We start from the raw sequence: 17,888 nt of genomic DNA on the forward strand, positions 1-17,888 counted from the left end.
TTGAATGTCCTTGAGACTGTAGCCCATATTTCATGCTCCCCCATCCCCTTCCCCCACCTCAATAGTTAGTGTAGATAAAACTAGTTTTAATGTTTCATTTATTGTTAAACTGGTGACTGATGAAGACTTAAAAAAAAGTTCTTCAGTATTTGTGTATCCTCAAGATTTTATAAGAGGTTACTCAATTATATGTTGACTGTTGATGTGGGGAAATGATTTAGTCATGTAAAATATATTTTTATGATGTTCGGGCTTGGTGAGATACTTTATACTCTCCTTCAGTATGTCACTTAGAAGTTTCTTGTAAACATTCCGTCCATGCATTTTTTTTCCAGAGGGCATATCTATAGTTTTTAACAAATAAATTTTCTTTGGAATATTTATTAAGTAGTGCATAATTAAGGGGTTATTTAATTCCAACCCTAGTTGGTCTCCTTTGGTCCTTAACAGCATTTCTTTGACATTATAAATATTTTTGGTGCATTTTTTCTACTGACAAATTTGAAGGTCCATATGTATTTCCAAAATATTTGGAAGCCTATAGCTGGAGGAGTTCTCACCATGCCCCCTTACGTTGTGTTACTTGACCCCAGGTGAGGCTGGTCAGCAGTAATGAAATATGTAGAAAAAACAAACATGCACATACACTTGCACACACTATAGAAGCATCAGATGACAAAGAGGGTGTATAAATCTGGGGTAGAAGGTAAGAGAAGTAAGGGTCATCCCAGGAATGGTTGGAGGGGACTGAGTAAAGAAGGCTTGAGCATCCAGCAGGCTTGTGCGAGTGTGTTTGACAGGAGTGAACGAAGACAAGTGGATTTTTATAGACAAGCCATTGGAGTGTGAACGAGGTATTATGAAGGGATTCAGGGCAGTCAGTTAGTTGGGCTTAAATCCTGGAGGTGAGAAGGGCAGTACCTGCCCTCTGAAGGAAGGGTGGGGAAGTTGCAGTCAGAGTACTCTGAATTGTGATATGGGTACACTTCTGGGAAGATGGCAAATAAATGAGTGAAAAATATGTTTCCTTCTTTGGATCACCCTGCCTTGGCTGGGAAGGGGTTGTTGAATCAAAAAAGAAAAAAAATATATGGAGTGCAAGTTCACAAATACATACATACATACATACATACATACATACATACATACATATATATATATATATATATATATATATATATATATATATATATATATATATATATAATATATATATATATATATATATATATATATATATAGATATAGTCTGACTTGAGTCCTGGAAATGGGAAGTACAATGCCCGCACTTTAAAGGAGGGGTTTGGGATATTGGCAGTTTGGAGGGATATGTTGTGTATCTTTATATGTGTATGCTTCTTGACTGTTGTATTCTGAGCACCTCTGCAAAAACAGTGATAATGTGCGAGTGTGGTGAAAGTGTTGAATGATGATGAAAGTATTTTCTTTTTGGTGATTTTCTTTCTTTTTTGGGTCACCCTGCCTAGGTACACACACACACACATGCACACACATGAGATGCCAAGTCTTTGACAACTGATCATATACACATACACACACACCTTTTCCTTTCTCCTACCTAGTTTGATCCATGATTGGGTTTATTTTTATATTCTAAATTTAATTCTGATGGATTGTATGTAAAATTATATAACTGTATTACCATCCAGGGCTCATTACTAGATGGTGAGTAGCACAAGCTTTCAGAAAAATGAAAATCCAATGTAGATCACGAGGTACTGCATCAATCCTTGTATCCCTGACCATTCTGGCCTGCCTCACAATTTGGGAGTTGATATCTGCCATGTTTCCATTTATTGTACTTTAAGTCATTTGAATTATGCTTTAAGAAGGGTAGCTAATAAGGAATGTGGTTGCATCACCACTGAAAACTAGGGCCCAAGATATATTGTGGTCTTGTTTTGAAGTACAGGTCACAGCTACAAGAGCCCAAAGTATGTGTATATCTCTGGATTTTTTAATACAATAAGTCATGGAAATAAATTTATGAAGAAAAGTTAATATTGCTTTTCATTCCAAGAAGACGAAAAAGTGCACAAATCAGGATTCTTCAACACCATTAAGTACATAGTAATAATATAAAGAAAACAGCTATCCTTAGAAAAGTAATAATTTAATATTCACTTTGCATAAAGACTAACCAGCCTTGAGGTATTTGTTGGGCCGTAGTCATGACTAACGTACAATCCTGACTAATGGTCTTTAAGGCCTTGTGTGTGTGCTTGCCTGAGGAACCAGCCAGTAGTGGGGACAGTAGCCTTATAATAGTGTGGGGGGAGGGGGGTCAAATATCCTTTTGCTTTTGTCTTCAGCTTCAGGGTCACTTTCTTACACTGACCGATATTTTATCTTCCTTTATGAAAACATTAATCAATCATTTTCACATAATTTATACTGTAGTTGCTTAATTTAAAATAAACTGGTTTTTGGTTTTCACAAGTATTTAAAGTACCATTACTAGTTATTTTATATGCTTGAACAATCTGGATTGTCTATACCATTAAACATTTTAATTTATTTTAGCTGTTTAATCAGTATACATGTAGTGTGTTTTAAACCTGGTCAGTGAAATGTGAATTGTTTGGAAGGGGGCCATCTAAATTTGTAAAATTCTGAACTATAAGAATTTAAAACCTTGACTTCCTTGTTGGGTTTAAAAATTATGAATTTTGAAAGATTTTTTTTAAACATTTGGAAAGATTCCAGGAATTTTTAAATAAATTCAAACGTAATTTCTATAAAATCAAAATTTAGAGTTGATCAGAATTCACCATTTATTTTTAGACTGGGAGAATTCAAACAAGCTATAGATACTTGTAAATAGAAAGGCTAATGAAATTCATTAGGAGTATATCATATCCCATCTATTTATTCATTACTCAAACTTCATCTCTCTCAACCTGGCACCAGTCTAGTTGTACTCCTTTTTTACTTTCAAAAGTTTCATTTTGTTTTTTGCTAGATAAGGGTTTCTTCAAGATACAGTACTCTAGAATGGGTTGCATGTATGAGTGTTTGTTTTAAAAGTTGTCTTTGTTGGTTCCTGAATTCTACTGTTATGTTTGCAGACTTAGTATATCCTGCAGATTTTAATATCTATGTGCTTCAGGGAACATTTTCAGGATAACAAATATTCATAGGTCCTTAATTTTGCTTCCTGGTGGTACTCTCTCAGGTCTAATATTCTCATTTCCGAGCTTTATAAGTGATTTTGCCTCAAATTCCAATAACATTAAATTTCCACTAAAATTCTACTTTATTACTCATTGGGACATAGGAAAACCTGAATTATTTACCAGTCTTCTTTACTGTTACATATGCTGTCTTGCAGTTGTCTCATAATTACCCCATCTTTACTATTTGTATTTCATTTTTTATGTGGGGTGTTCCATTGGGTCCTGATGCCCTTGATGTGTCGACTTCCACCAAGTCTTTCTTCATTTATTTTCATTTGATAGCTTTCACTGTGTCTTCTCTTTAACAGTACTGATCCTTGCTCATTTGTAAACACACACAAGCATCTTTTGTTAGGGCTATTGCATATGTTCTTTTTTTGATCCCTTACTATAATGTTTCTTCTGATGTGATTGTGAAGTAACTTTGGTTCTCTGTGTTGCTATGCCAATCTTACTGTTTCCTCCTTCATTCTCTACCTATCGATGGTTTCGGGGATCATTGCTCCTACAGTCCAACATGAGTACCACAGCCCACTACCCAGGAACTGCCTGAAGGAATGTATCTGTTGGAAATACCCCTTTCTGACTTTTCCTAGCTTCCCTAATTTCTAGCATTGTGTGTGTTCTGCGCTTTTTTATGATCCTCTGCTCATGGCTTTTTGCCCCCCCCCTTTTTTTTTTTTTTTTTTGTTAAACTATGGGTTCTCCCAATCTCTTTTATTAATTTCAACTGTGTACTTCCCTATTTTTATTATTATTATAATCAAAAAGAAGCACTAAGCCACAAGGGCTATACAGCACTTCCCTATTTATGATTGCAGAGGTTGATTCTCAGATCCTGGCTCTCTTATCTTGCCACTTTTCAGATTCACTCTTAGCCTCATGAGCCCTATTGTACTTGCTCTTAAGAATATGCATGGGGCCTGCCTCAACCACTTCCTCACCAAGATCATTCCACTTCCCAGTTACTCTGACTAACCCCCAATAATGTCCCCAAGTTCTCATTTCTCACCTTTCAAACAACCTATCCCTGTCAACCTTATCAGCTCCCCTGAGTATTTTGTATCCTTCCCCAACCTGACCCTGGTTCTTGTCCTCCAGTGTCATTAGGTCCATTTCCATTGGCCTCTTCCCATAGCTGATGCTCTTCAGCTAAGGAATAAGCCTTGTTGTATACTTCTGCACTTTCTCCACATTCTTGGCATGCTTTTTCAAATGTGGGTTCCATACTGGTGCTGCATACTCCAAGATTGGCTTAACACGTGTGTCTGTCTGTCTTTTCTACCTATTTCTGTTATTAGTGCACATTATTCTATAAAAAATATCTCCCCTTCCCCAATTTGTTAAAACTTAAAAGGGTTTCACTAACATTTTTCTTAATGGATGAAAAGTGCAAGAAACTTTATTGAAAGAAAAATCATCTACAGTATTCTGGTATTAGTGCATTATATCAAGGTTTACACATTTTGTACTGACTACTTGTGAAGCAGCCCATAATCACTTAAATTTGAGAATTACTGTTGTATCAAAACTACTAAATGCTGTTTTAGCAGTTACATTAAATCATCGTTCCATAGCCTCACTCAGGACATGTAACTGCATATTCACCCACATTACTTTTGTTCTGCTTACCCTTGACTATAGGGTACCGCTTTCTTTTTCCTATCCTAAATCCTTTGCTGCCTATTTATGGCTGGCGCTGTCACTCACATAGCAGGTGGTTCCGCATGCATGTTGCCAAGCAAGGCACAGTAGAGCAAAACTGTAGGTGGGCACTGTACATATATACTGCAGCTTTGTGTCCTCAGCTAGTGGGTTAAAGGGTGGTTGTTACAGTGCACCTTCACATGTAAAGTTCATAATTATTAATCATAATAATCATATTTAGATTTTAATGCTGGGGCATCCTGCACCAGTATAATGTACTAACATTCGTTTCTCTTTTTCTGTTAACTCCCCTCTGGCTCGGAAGATCCTGGTCCCTCAGCTGACCTGGCGCGTTGCTAACCCGCCCCGGGCTCCTTCTCTTGTGTCCCTCGTGTCACTACTGACCAGCACTGAGGCACCACCACCACCACCACCACCACTCCACCACCACCACTCACCCTAGGACACACCACTAACCGCGCTGCACTCTGGGTGCCGCCGCATCGCCCACCCAGCTCCACTATCGTCGGTATGTGCCCACTGTGCCGCTTAATGTCGCCCAAGAACAAGGGCATGTTGGACCTCTTGGTCTTGCGGCTGCCACACTGTCGATATGTGAATAAGGGCAGGGCTTGCTACCTTCTGGGCGGGCACAGGGAAACCTGTGCACATTTGTGGAGGCCATGGTGCCCACTTGTTCCTACTGCCTGCCCATAGGGCATGACAACCTCCAGTTTGTCAACTAAACTTTAAAGTACTAACTCGTGTAGAATTACTAAATAGCACAACAAAAACCTCCTTTACAAAGTTCAAAGCATTCCTAGGGTGGAAAATGCTCAGAAACAGGCAGCTCCTACTTAGAATCTCCAGTAATAGAGGTGATGAATCAGTGAGAAATTAATTATATTTGTATACAGCGTAATGAAGTTTGTTACTCGAGACTGGTACTATATACAGTGTGCATTTAGAGATGGTGCTAAATGTTAAGCTTGGTCACACAGCTTTATCGTTAGGGTCTTTGTGTTGTTGGTGTTATATCTTTATTAAATAGAATAGTAGATAGTTGTTTAAAGAATCTCGATAGCTTCTATTACAAAGTGTCATATGACAGGTTTGAGCCTTTTACAAACCTCATTTTATGCGACTTACTGGATTGGTATCCTCAAGTCCAGTCATTGAATGATAAAAGGGACACTGTTGTCAAGATAAAACCAAAGTGAAGGTGCAGCTTTTTTTTTTTTAATTAAACAGTGGTGATATTAAATTTTTTAACATGCTAATATCTTTGTGAAGGTATTATGAGAAAAAGAATTTTACAAAGGCATAAAATTGTAAACCAAGCACAAGATGATAGGAATTAAATATTTAGCCCATTAAAATGATATGACTTGGGATCATCTTGAAACCAGTTTTTAATGTATATACATGGAGCATTACGCTTATTATATACAGTACAACAAGGTCCATAAGTCCTGCAGGGGACACACACACACACACACACTAATTTATAGATTGGTATGCCATATTATCTCTTAAAATGTAGATCTCAAATTTTAGGTATGAAGATGCATTGTCCTGGGTTCAAACATTTTGGATGTAACAAGTATCCAAAAACTTTGGCCCAGCTAGTGTATCTGCTAAATTGCACATCAGTCATTGAATGTTAATTACCATGAAGTATATAATTTCACAAATTACTATTGACAATGCATGTAAGTTTCAAAAGGTCATGTTCACTTTTGGGACTTTGTACAGTTTATCATTAGAGATAACCCACCCTCTCAAAAATGAGGTACTAAAGGTTATATTAAGCATTTTAAGAAATTTTATTTTTGAAACTAAAGAAATTAGTCTGAGTTGAAGGAAACTCAGTTTGAAATATTTCAGTTTTTGAAAAAAAAAAAAAAAATTAAACTTTACCAATAGGGATGACTGTAATGGCAAAATTGTTCCTTGAATATTTAATGGCAAAGCTAGGGGCATCTACTTTTTTTTTTATATATAAAGTGTATCAAAGGAATTATTTTGGTGCCATCCAAAATGTTTGTTGTAGGGTGACTATTTTAGATATTAGAGAAACTATGATAAAAAAAAAAAAGCGCTGAACCTGTACAAGTCATACAGCACTGAGAAACTATTAATTTCAGGAATGTTAGGTTAACTTACACATTTGAATGTGTATAAACATGAATTTAAGTGCCTTGGTTTATTTTAGCCTTGCAAGACTTCAAAAGCATGATTTTGAAGCCTTCAGTATACATATTACACAACTTCTTAAAGTGCCTTCCATAGTGAAGCCTAGCAGACCTCTTATATTCAGAGTTTAATGTGCCAATAGAAGATAAATTGTGCTACAATATGCAACTATATGCCTTAAGAAGCAACTCAAATGGCAGATCTTCTACTTAAAAGAAAGGAGTCAATGCTGTACTGCAGTACTTTTTTAGGGATTAATATTGCTGATTGTATGGCAGTTATAAATGTTAGGTGAAGGTGTGACACTTGTGTACATAGTTGTTCATCTCGTAACTGTACTTAACCATTTAATGTACTTAAGCATGAACCTATGCAATGACAAGTAACTGAGAAGTGTTGTTGGGGTAGAAAGCCTATTGTACGAAGGTCATTTCTATTTTTAGTTTTCACATTGTCGCCGTTGTTTGTGCCATACTTGGTTGTTTGGAAAGCATCCAAGATTTGCCTTCGTCTCAGTATGTGCAAATATTATTGTAAGTAGTAGTACTTACCAGAATTATCACAAGTAGATTTAAGTAGTATGTATTATGCATTAACATCAAACCATTTTAGGGTGGAGGTTCCCTTTTTTTTTCCCCATTACTTGTGGTTAAGCCGTTGTATGCACATGTGCCAATTTTTTTTTTTTTTTTGCATAGGATACAAATTCAGCCTTATTAAATATCTTCTGTTATGTTGCCTTATCTTGGTTGTGACTTCCTCAGAGCTTTAGCTGTTCCATATTTTTTTTTTATCCCCCCTCCCGGAGCCCTTACACACTTGCATGTAACTGAAAGTATACTCAAGTGTACCATTGTGTTTTCTGGTTAGACTAAATTTTTCATTTTAACCTGGCAAGTGAAAGTAAATGTATAATTACATTATTTAAGCACAAGAATCTCCATTCTAATTATTTACATAAATGTGAAAGCCCCCCTTTTGTCATTATTTTACTTTATTTTTTTTTTTTTTTTTTTTTTTTTTAATGGTGCTACCCCCCCCCCATTTAAAATGTTAAGTTACTGAGGAGAACATAGTTGGCAACTGTCCCATTCAGAGGTACCTAATGGTGGTGTTGACCTAACTCCAACCTATTTCCTTGCAGGGTTATGTAAAAAAAAATTAAAATTTCTGTTGTCATTTATGCAACAGTCTACTTAGACTTTAGATGTATTTTCTGTATACAGCTAAATTAGTGAAACTATTCATGGTTGGTGCGAGTTGAACATCCTATTGACAATGAAATGTGATTCCATGAATGTCATACACAAGTGTGGCACACTTGGAAGCATCTGAATATTTGTCATGGTTGCTCATAATTCATTCTGAAAAAAAATAATGTAAATTATGATAAACTTTAAATAATTTTTTTAATAGAAGACAGTGCAGTATTAAAAGTAATCCTTGTGTTTTTACTGTTTTTATGTTTTCCAACTTATTTGGACAAAATATTTATTTTAAATTATTGATAGGACACTAACTGTCAGGATTTGCATTACTTAAAAAGCTTATTTAGGAAGAAATTTACCTGTATATATTTTAATATTAACTCAATTTAATCATCTAAACCAAAATTTAGATTAATCCAGAAGGCTTGTTACTGATAACCTTGGGAATGGATTTACTGAAACAGTGAACTATTGATGCAACATACAAGCTGGACAGTGCACTTAATCCTCCTCAAGATGCAGAATGTATTTCATTTTATAATCTCCTATTCTCTATAATATATAAAATGTTTCGTACAAATCCAGCGTTTAACTTGCCCTTCTCCACCTTCCTCGGCTACTAAGATACATATTTAGGAGATGCATTTACAACTTGTCTCACATCTTTAATGTTTTTGAACATCAACTGTTTTTTTTTTTATACATATTCTGGTGTCATTTTTTATACATTCCAATTAAAGTATATAATTTTTTGACATCTGAATATATATTTAAAATCATGCTTTCAAGTTATGAAACGTGCATCTCCCTGATATGGCCCTAATTATTTAATGAACTAATATAGGAAATTCAGCAGTTAATAAATTGCTGTATATGCATGTTAGCTCTCTGATGCTTCATCTTTCAAGACTTTAGTAATTTATCCTTAAAGGCTTGGACTGGTAGTGTCAAAAGTTAACTAATCTTTATACTAACTTCAAAAGATATTGGATTTACTTGTGAACTTCATACATAATTTGCTACAATTCATATGCCCCATCTTAGTAATTTTGACATGTACCCTGTAAGTATATTTAGTTTCATACCATTATGTTACATAAATACCTGACCAGTACCTGTTTAGGTTATATGAATTCTGTCCATATTTTTTACACACACACACACATTGAAAATTTAATTGATATTCGAGCCTTCAAAGATAATGAAATACCCATTATGAAATACTATTTAAATTGCAATTGTATCATAACTTTGGTTCATAAGATTCAGAGAAGCACCCAGTCAATACTCAATCTAGATTTCCTTCCCTGCAGATAAATGACCAGTCCACAAGATGTTTTATTAAGAATTTCATGTGAAATGAGGTAGTTTAACCAGATATATCAGCAGTGACCTGCATGCATGTGCATATACATATATGGTGGTACCCCGAGTTTCCTCCATAATTCGTTCCAGAAGACTGTTCGAGTGCTGTTACCGAATGAATTTGTTCCCATAAAGAATAATGTAAATTAGATTAGTCCATTTCAGATACCACTGTATATACAATTTTATACGTATATATACATATACAAATATATACAGAGTATAGTTATTTTCAAAATTATTACTACATATTCTCTTTATAAGTAGAGATCCTAAGGAAATTTTTAGGCACAAAAATTTAGAAGTCGACCTTTTTTTTTTTTTTTGAGTAATACTCAAGAGTTAAAATCCATTTACTGTGGGTTCTGCCTCTACCACATGTTGGATTCATACTTCTTACACATTAACTATAGTTCACCTTAAATATACAAATTTAATTGGTTAAAATTTGTTGGAATTTAACACTACCCTCTATCTTCACAGGAAATTAGCTTCCAGTTTTATGAGTTTTCATACAGATTACAGTATCTGAGTGTTAGGCTAAAATCCAATGAAACATTAGATAGGGAAACATTTTTTAAGCAAGTATATTATGTACATAAACAAAATGTACCTAAATAACCCATTCACAGCATATGTATTCCGGACTAATTAATGCACTTCAGTGTTCAAATCTTATACTGCCCCTCAAAACCAAGGTCAAGTTATTGACGAATATACAAATTTCAGGACTTTTTGGGGAAGGAAGGAGGTGGGAGGATCTAAAAATTTATTAGTGTTCTTTTACACTAACAGTCAAAATTTTAACATCTTCACATAATATTCGTGGTACATATTCATCTCAAAAGTACAGCACACCTTTTCTAATTCTTAAAATCATGATCATTAGAGTTTAGTGCAAAATATTTACAGATAATTTAACCTGCACTTAGGAAAGGAAACTTAATGACAATGTTTCAGTCTGTCCTGGACCACTATCACATCACAACTGAGTGAGGAAAAATAGACCAGAAGATAGGCTGGAAGAAGGGTGTGGAAGTAGAATTAGCAGCAGCACTAGTAGTAACAGTACAGCATAGCAGTAGTGAAAAAATGAGTAATGGTGGTAGTGTAGTAGTAGTACCACATGGGAACATAACAGAGGAGCACTGCAGAAGACCTACTGACCCATGCTGGTCAGGACTAGTGATAAAGAGTATCAAGAGTAAATTACATTAAGGCAGTAGTCATCAAACTAACTTGACACTAATACCTGTTCCCAAGGGGCACAGGAGCACTGCATTAAGCAAATTGGCCCATACTTAAACACCAACTTTTATATAGCCTTCACAGATGCCAGCTTATTGAATTAGCCTTATACACAACATTCCAAACCATCCTGGTTTTGTTTCTGTAGAGGCCTGTCTTCTCAATATATTGTCAAATGCTTTAATCTTCAGAAAACTTATGCCCTAACCTTACCTTTCCACTTGACCAGTCCTCTGCCTTTCTTGTCTTCTGACTTTTCCTTTTCTTGCTTCCTCTTTCCTTTTATGAGCCAGTTGGCCTACTGCAGTCCTCTGCCCCTGTTTTAACAGATGTTGAGTTACTTTGAACTCCACTGCCTTGACATTTAATTTACTCCCATAACACTAGTCCTACCCAGTGTGGACCAGGTCTCCTGCAATGTTCTGTTCTTTTTGTTCTATTACTATTACTTATTATTAATTCTTTTGCTATTACTACTACTCTTGCTTCACCACTAGTACAACCATTAATACTACTACCTCATTACTACTATTACCATTGCAGCTACCTTGACTACCACCACTCCCTTCTTGCAACTCCCCTCTTCTGAACTATGTTCTTGTCTTTCTTTTCCTTGCTCAGTTGTGACCTGACAGTGGTTCAGAACAGACATTATATTTCTGCCAAGTGAGGTTTATTTGTGAATTGTTCCAGTCATGATATGGTAACTTAGTGTAAAATATGTTTGTGACACCTATAATAAACACTATCTCATTGTTAATTAAACTTAACCCTTTGACTGTCGCAACCCCCAATCCTGAGGTGTCTCCTGGTGTCCCAAAATTTAAAAAAAAATTATTTTTTCTTATGAAATGATAGAGAATCTTTTCCCGATTGTAATGACACCAAAAAAAACGAAATTTGATGGAAAACTGACTGAATTGTGCTCTCGCGAAGTTAGCAACCTCGGCGCTGTTTACAAATCGGCAATTTCGCCCACTTTGAGCCCTATTTTTGGCTAATTCCATTGTTCCAGTCGCCCAAACTCATAGCTATTTCTTTAGAACTCCATTTTTTCTATCGATTGAGTACAAGAAACTGCCCATTTACCGATTTCAACTACCTAATAATGTGGTCAGAAATTTGCAATTTGGCCACTTTCACGAAAACTAAAAATACGACAATTTCAAAATAAGGTCCAGAATGAACAATGCAGACATTCCTGGCTCTAAAATAACATTTTCTTTGCTCATCAGTCATGTCTCCAGGCCCCTCTTGCTTTCTATTTTGAATTTTTATTCAAACAAAAAATAGAAGACTTACTATTATGCAGACTACTGCAATACTGTAATAATTGTATAAATAACATCAACCCATTCATGACTGCATATTAGAATGGCTAGTTGGACATTTATTGGACAATGGCATCATTTGTTTACTTTTGAACATTGGCAAAAATCAAATATTTCCCCTACTTTGAGCTCCATTTCTAGGTTCTTTTTATAGTAAAATCAATCAAAATCACCTCTATTTCTATAATATGTTTTCCATTCTATCAATTGAGACCAAGAAAACGAGAATACAACCATAAATACTATACGAAAATAGACCACAAAGTCTGCATTTTAATTAAAAAAAAACGGTCGGAGTTTTTTTTTTTCTCATTATGCACTACTTGCTCCAGAATTTTTTTTATATGGTGCACACTGACCACACAGACCCATTCTCTCACATGTGGGCCTACCAGCTTTCTCCTGCTTGATTTGAAGCCGCTAGAATTTATGAGTATATATACGTCAAACACGGTACCTCGTAAGACGTATATATACGGCTGCGACAGTCAAAGGGTTAAAAATTTCCATTTTAGCTTACCTCATAAATAAAGGAACATGTTTCTTGGTTGGACAAGTTCTTGCTGCAAAAGAATGGGAAGAAGAGCATCAGTTGGTGCACAGAGTGAAAAAGGAATAAGAAAGCAGGAGCACATCTCGTGAAATCAAAGAAAAATATAAAATAATTTTATGTTCTGCACTTTCTTTAAAAACAAAAGAATTGAGAAATCTTTGTTGAAAAAGGTTTTCCTATATATTCAGTGGAGTAGGTCATGCAAAACTATTTGCATGCAATGACAATCTTTTTTTTTTTTTAATCCATCAATATATTTATTAATTCCACACTTGAGCAGCTAATTTTATGTTTTTGTCTGTCTAGTTTTGTATGAGAGTACTGTACTAAACACTTAACACATTGCACTTTTTCCTATTCCTCTAAATACACTTATTTTTAATTTATTTCACAAAAAAATTGCCAGCCATTGCACCTAAGCTGCATACTCATCTATAGTATCCATGGTAGAAAATAACAAGTTACATTGCTTCAGTCTAATTTTGCCACATGATTTATGCTTCCTGTTAATAACTAAAGACCTTGGTAATTTGTCTCCAGTTCAAAACTATTATATTTCAGTTAACTTTTTATTTTATTTGCTGAAAGTATTTTCAGATATTCAAACTTGCAGCCATATTCTCTCCATCGGACAATGATACCTCACACACTTCATTTGTCACAACCCATTAGGCTTTTATTTATTTTTATAAAAAATATAAATAAAGAAATGATAGATATTTTATTTTTATATGTTTATATTTTCCTTCTTAAAATGAGTGAATTTAATTTTATGTTCAATACTTTTTTGCATCCTAAATTTTCAATATCTTTCAAAATTAAATCATCATCATCATATTCACAAGTGCTTAACGGCCCATATGGGTTTAGCATTTTTTAAATACTATATAATAATAATATTAAAAAAATATACATAGTTACAGTACCAGATTTTTGCTATTGAACATTGGTACATTAGGTATATATTATACTAAAAATAAAAGATACTAATGTTAGAAATTATAAACTAGATTATTTTTAGAGATGAAAAAAATGTTCTTTCATCATTTTACTAACAAGGAAATCCAATGTAAACAGAAAGTCTGCTCATGGAACCTTCACAAGATAATGAACCACTCTCAAGAACTTGATGTGCAGAAATTAAAGTTTTGCATGTTAATAAAGGTACAGTATTATATTTACAATAGTGTGGATACTGGTCATTCAACATTTGATGTATGCATTAATAGAAAAAGAAATATCACCAAATGATCAAGCGTATACATCTAGAAAAGGATAGTAATAGCATATACACTGTTGTTCCTTATGAGGGCAGACACTTTTTTGTTTTGAAGGAAACTGTCTCTGCTAATTAATGCCTCAAGATGCACAGGCTGAAGCTTTAATAAGTTTGTTTTAATTATGGGAAAGCACTAAATGCATATGAGGACATATAATGACTTGGAAATGGAAGGTAATCTGGTCTGATCTAAGTAAGGTGAACCCAATTACTTGGATATAAAGACCATAAGCACCAAGGCACCTTACCTTGAAAGAACATACAGTGGAACCTCAGCACTTGAACTTAATTCGTTCCAGAACACTGTTCGAGTGCCGATCTGTCTTGAGTACTGAATGAATTTTTCCCAACCAATTTTCTTCTTGGTTGGCTGTTATCACTAACTCTCTTAGACCCCATGGTGATTTATTTAAACAAATACGTAATAAAAAAAAAATGCGAGTGCCAAGCAAACGGTCAACTACAGAGCAACTTGTTTACTGAAAAAAGCATTCGAATACCAAATTGTTCGAGTATAGAGCTGTTAGAGTACCAAGGTTCCACTGTACATACTTGTTACTCCCTAAATCCCCATGTTTGCCACAGAATACGTGTATTACTGTGTTCAAAAATAGGTTTTAAACCTGTCATACAGCACTGTGGTGAGGTTTGATACAGTGGGGTAGGTTCAAGTGCATAAAATTAATGTCAAAGTAAGTGCAATAGGTTACTTTTGTTAAAAAAGTCAAGGAGCTGCACTGAAGATTGGACTTTCGGTGAGGTCAGAATGAGCATGTCAGGATTGTAAATGTCAAAAGTGAATTTTGCATGATCTCTGATCAGACTATCCATCAGTTCAGACTGGCAGTGCTTGCACTGAGGTGCTAATATTTTTTATGTATCCATGCTAGTTGTATGTATCAGATTTGTTGAAAGTGTCCCAAACACGACAGCAATGGTAAGACGGTCAAGAACTAAATTGTGGTTTGCTGGAAAAATATTGCTGTGCTCTAACTCCAGCCAACATTGTTGCCAGTGACATCAGGTTGACTCACAAAATCATAATGACATTGTTGAAAGAATATTTGAAAAATAGTCTGAGAAAGGACCCCCATTCTCTAGGATAGTGTAGAAAACAGATGAGGGTGTTTGTTGCTCTGAATGTCATCGTGTCCAGGATCCAGCAAAAAAAGGATTTCTTAGCGCTTGCCAGAAATGTGACATCGGGAAGAGTGAAAATATAGGGAAGGCAAAGAACTGGACAACAGAGATCACCCTCTGGTGTCACTGGAGGGCTAACCAGCTTGTCTCAAGTCAATTTCAATTTCACAACAGCACTACTACTGCTAAAGTCTGCTCTAAAATGGCTGTTGATAATCTCTTCCTTCTACCTAGATGAATTTCACAAGGAAATTTTTCTAATGAGGCCAAGTGGAGAGAAGGGAAAAGGTTTGGATTGGGAGGAGTTTAGACTCGATCTAAGGAAGGGAACAAGCGGTCCAGTTCCTCTAATGAAGAATCCTTTTGTCACACCAATGGACTCCCTTTCCCTTGAAAGGGTGATAAATACAGAACACAAGATGCTTCCAGAATACAACTGTAAGCAGTGTTGGTAGGAGGGTAGCAGTGATGGAGTGGGAGATGTGGCTGACCATAGGCCAAAGTGGGTCAAAGGGGAAAAATTCCACCATGAATTTGCACACAAATTGACCAAGTAGCTTCATGGCACATACCAGAGCATTTCTACATGCAATAATTTTTTAGTGAACTTTTTCAATAACATTAAGACAAATCACACAACCTGATTCCGCATTAATCAAGGGTGTACTGTAATCAGGTTTCTCTTCATAAACTTTTCCCTTAAATAAAGGTTAATCCTAAAATAGATTTACTGCTATAACTAGGACTTCCATCTTTTGCCTTTGTGTTCACACTGACAGCCTCATAAATGTTACCTACCCTTTGTCATGCAGCACTGAAGAACCCTGGCGGGGCTAGTGCATTCCGAACGTTGCAGAAAAATTTATACTCGGCACCAACACCCATTATGGAGCTGATCAATTTCCTCACCTCTATCTCTACTACCATATTGTCATACCCTAGACCTTGGGAACCATCCTCATTAGTTAAGTCATTTGGGGATGTGTGTGCTAGTGTTATTTACTTCAGGTATACTGTACTGGTATAACTGCACAGCACACATGTAATTTTTAAAGACAAAAACTTGTGCACACTCCATAAAAAATGTGTAACTTAACTTGGTGTGTCTATACTGTCTATTATCCAGACTACCCCCTTCCCTTCCATCTGTGTGTGGTGTAGAAGGTGAGGAAGCAAGTATACTTTACAAGTACAGTATACCTCTCCTTGGTATTAGCATTATATCTATGGGAATGTGCTAAATCTGAATGAGAGAATCAGGCTTGATTTAATAAAGGGAGGCAAAGTTCAATTCCTTGGATCGAGACAACCCTCACTGGTATAAACAAACTTCCCTTGAAAGGTCAGGAGGCACCTTGCTTGGTGGGGAATTGTTGCACCCAGAGCAGTCATTCAGCACCCTGGGGAATGAGAAGCAATCAGGTCCAATCTAAGGGGAGGACAAGTCCAATTTCTTTCGTCAAGGAACTTCCATGATATACTGCACCAAGCAATAGTTTAAATAGCCGAATCTATTTGCCCCCTCCCCCCAAGAGGTAAATAATAATGTTATTTATGTCAGTCCTAACATCAAATCCACCCCAACAAACTTGAAAAAATATTAATGGTGGCTAGATAACATATTCCCATGTCACCAGCAGTGCTCTATCACAGACAATATGTAGCCTTGAGGCAAGGAAAACTGTGTAAGCATTGGCATATTTTTTTTAAGATGGTGTTAATGGGCTGTTTAGTGGGTTATCATATGACAGGCCTGCATCAGGTAACTAGCAGCATCTTCTGAAATGGCAGAATCTAAGTACATCATAGCTTTCATACTTAACCTCACTAGCACACTGTCATCCATACAGCTGCCTCAACTCACCCCCCTGATTGCTGGCTGGCCCGAGTTTTCATACTTAACCTCACTAGCACACTGTCATCCATACAGCTGCCTCAACTCACCCCCCTGATTGCTGGCTGGCCCGAGTGTTGGGGAATTCTAATTCCGACCACCAAAACCGTCCTGCACATAACTAACGAAGGTGGTTCGATGATGTTCTGCAGTAGCTCCATCAACCTGCAGTAACTGCTCTGTAAAAAAAATTATCATTATTATCTTGGTTAGAGTATGTAGAAGAGAGGGTGATTATTTCCCAGTAAAAGTAGGCTTTAGACAAGGATGTGTGATGTCACCATGGTTGTTCAATATATTCATAAATGGGGTTATAAGAGAAGTGAATGCTCGGGTGTTGGCAGGTGTGGGGGTTCAAAAATAAAGAATATAACACAAAGTGGTAGGTAGTAGGTTGGTAGACAGCAACCGCCCAGGGAGGTACTACCGTCCTGCCAAGTGAGTGTAAAACGAAAGCCTGTAATTGTTTTACATGATGGTAGAATTGCTGGTGTCCTTTTTTCTGTCTCATGAACATGCAAAATTTCAGGTACGTCTTGCTACTTCTACTTACACTCAGGTCACACTACACATACATGTACAAGCGTATATATACATACCCCTCTGGGTTTTCTTCTATTTTCTTTCTAGTTCTTGTTCTTGTTTATTTCCTCTTATCTCCATGGGGAAGTGGAACAGAATTCTTCCTCCGTAGGCCATGCGTGTTGTAAGAGGCGACTAAAATGCCGGGAGCAAGGGGCTAGTAACCCCTTCTCCTGTATATATTACTAAATTTGAAAGGAGAAACTTTGGTTTTTTCTTTTGGGCCACCCCGCCTCGGTGGGATATGG

General features: G+C 36.1%; 1 protein-coding gene across 6 annotated transcripts in view; it reads left to right on the top strand.

Annotated features, from left to right (window-relative positions):
• The window catches only part of how (protein held out wings), a 192,903-nt gene extending 186,069 nt beyond the window's left edge, over window positions 1-6,834 (top strand). For all 6 annotated transcript variants that reach the window (XM_070100673.1, XM_070100671.1, XM_070100674.1 and 3 more), the window contains one exon: window positions 5,170-6,834. The gene's annotated coding sequence lies outside the window, so the exon portion shown is untranslated. The remainder of the gene's footprint in view (window positions 1-5,169) is intronic.
• The last annotated feature ends 11,054 nt before the right edge of the window (window positions 6,835-17,888 follow it).

This window comes from Cherax quadricarinatus, chromosome 74 (assembly GCF_038502225.1).
Source record: "Cherax quadricarinatus isolate ZL_2023a chromosome 74, ASM3850222v1, whole genome shotgun sequence".
Classification (NCBI taxonomy): Eukaryota; Metazoa; Arthropoda; class Malacostraca; order Decapoda; family Parastacidae; genus Cherax; species Cherax quadricarinatus.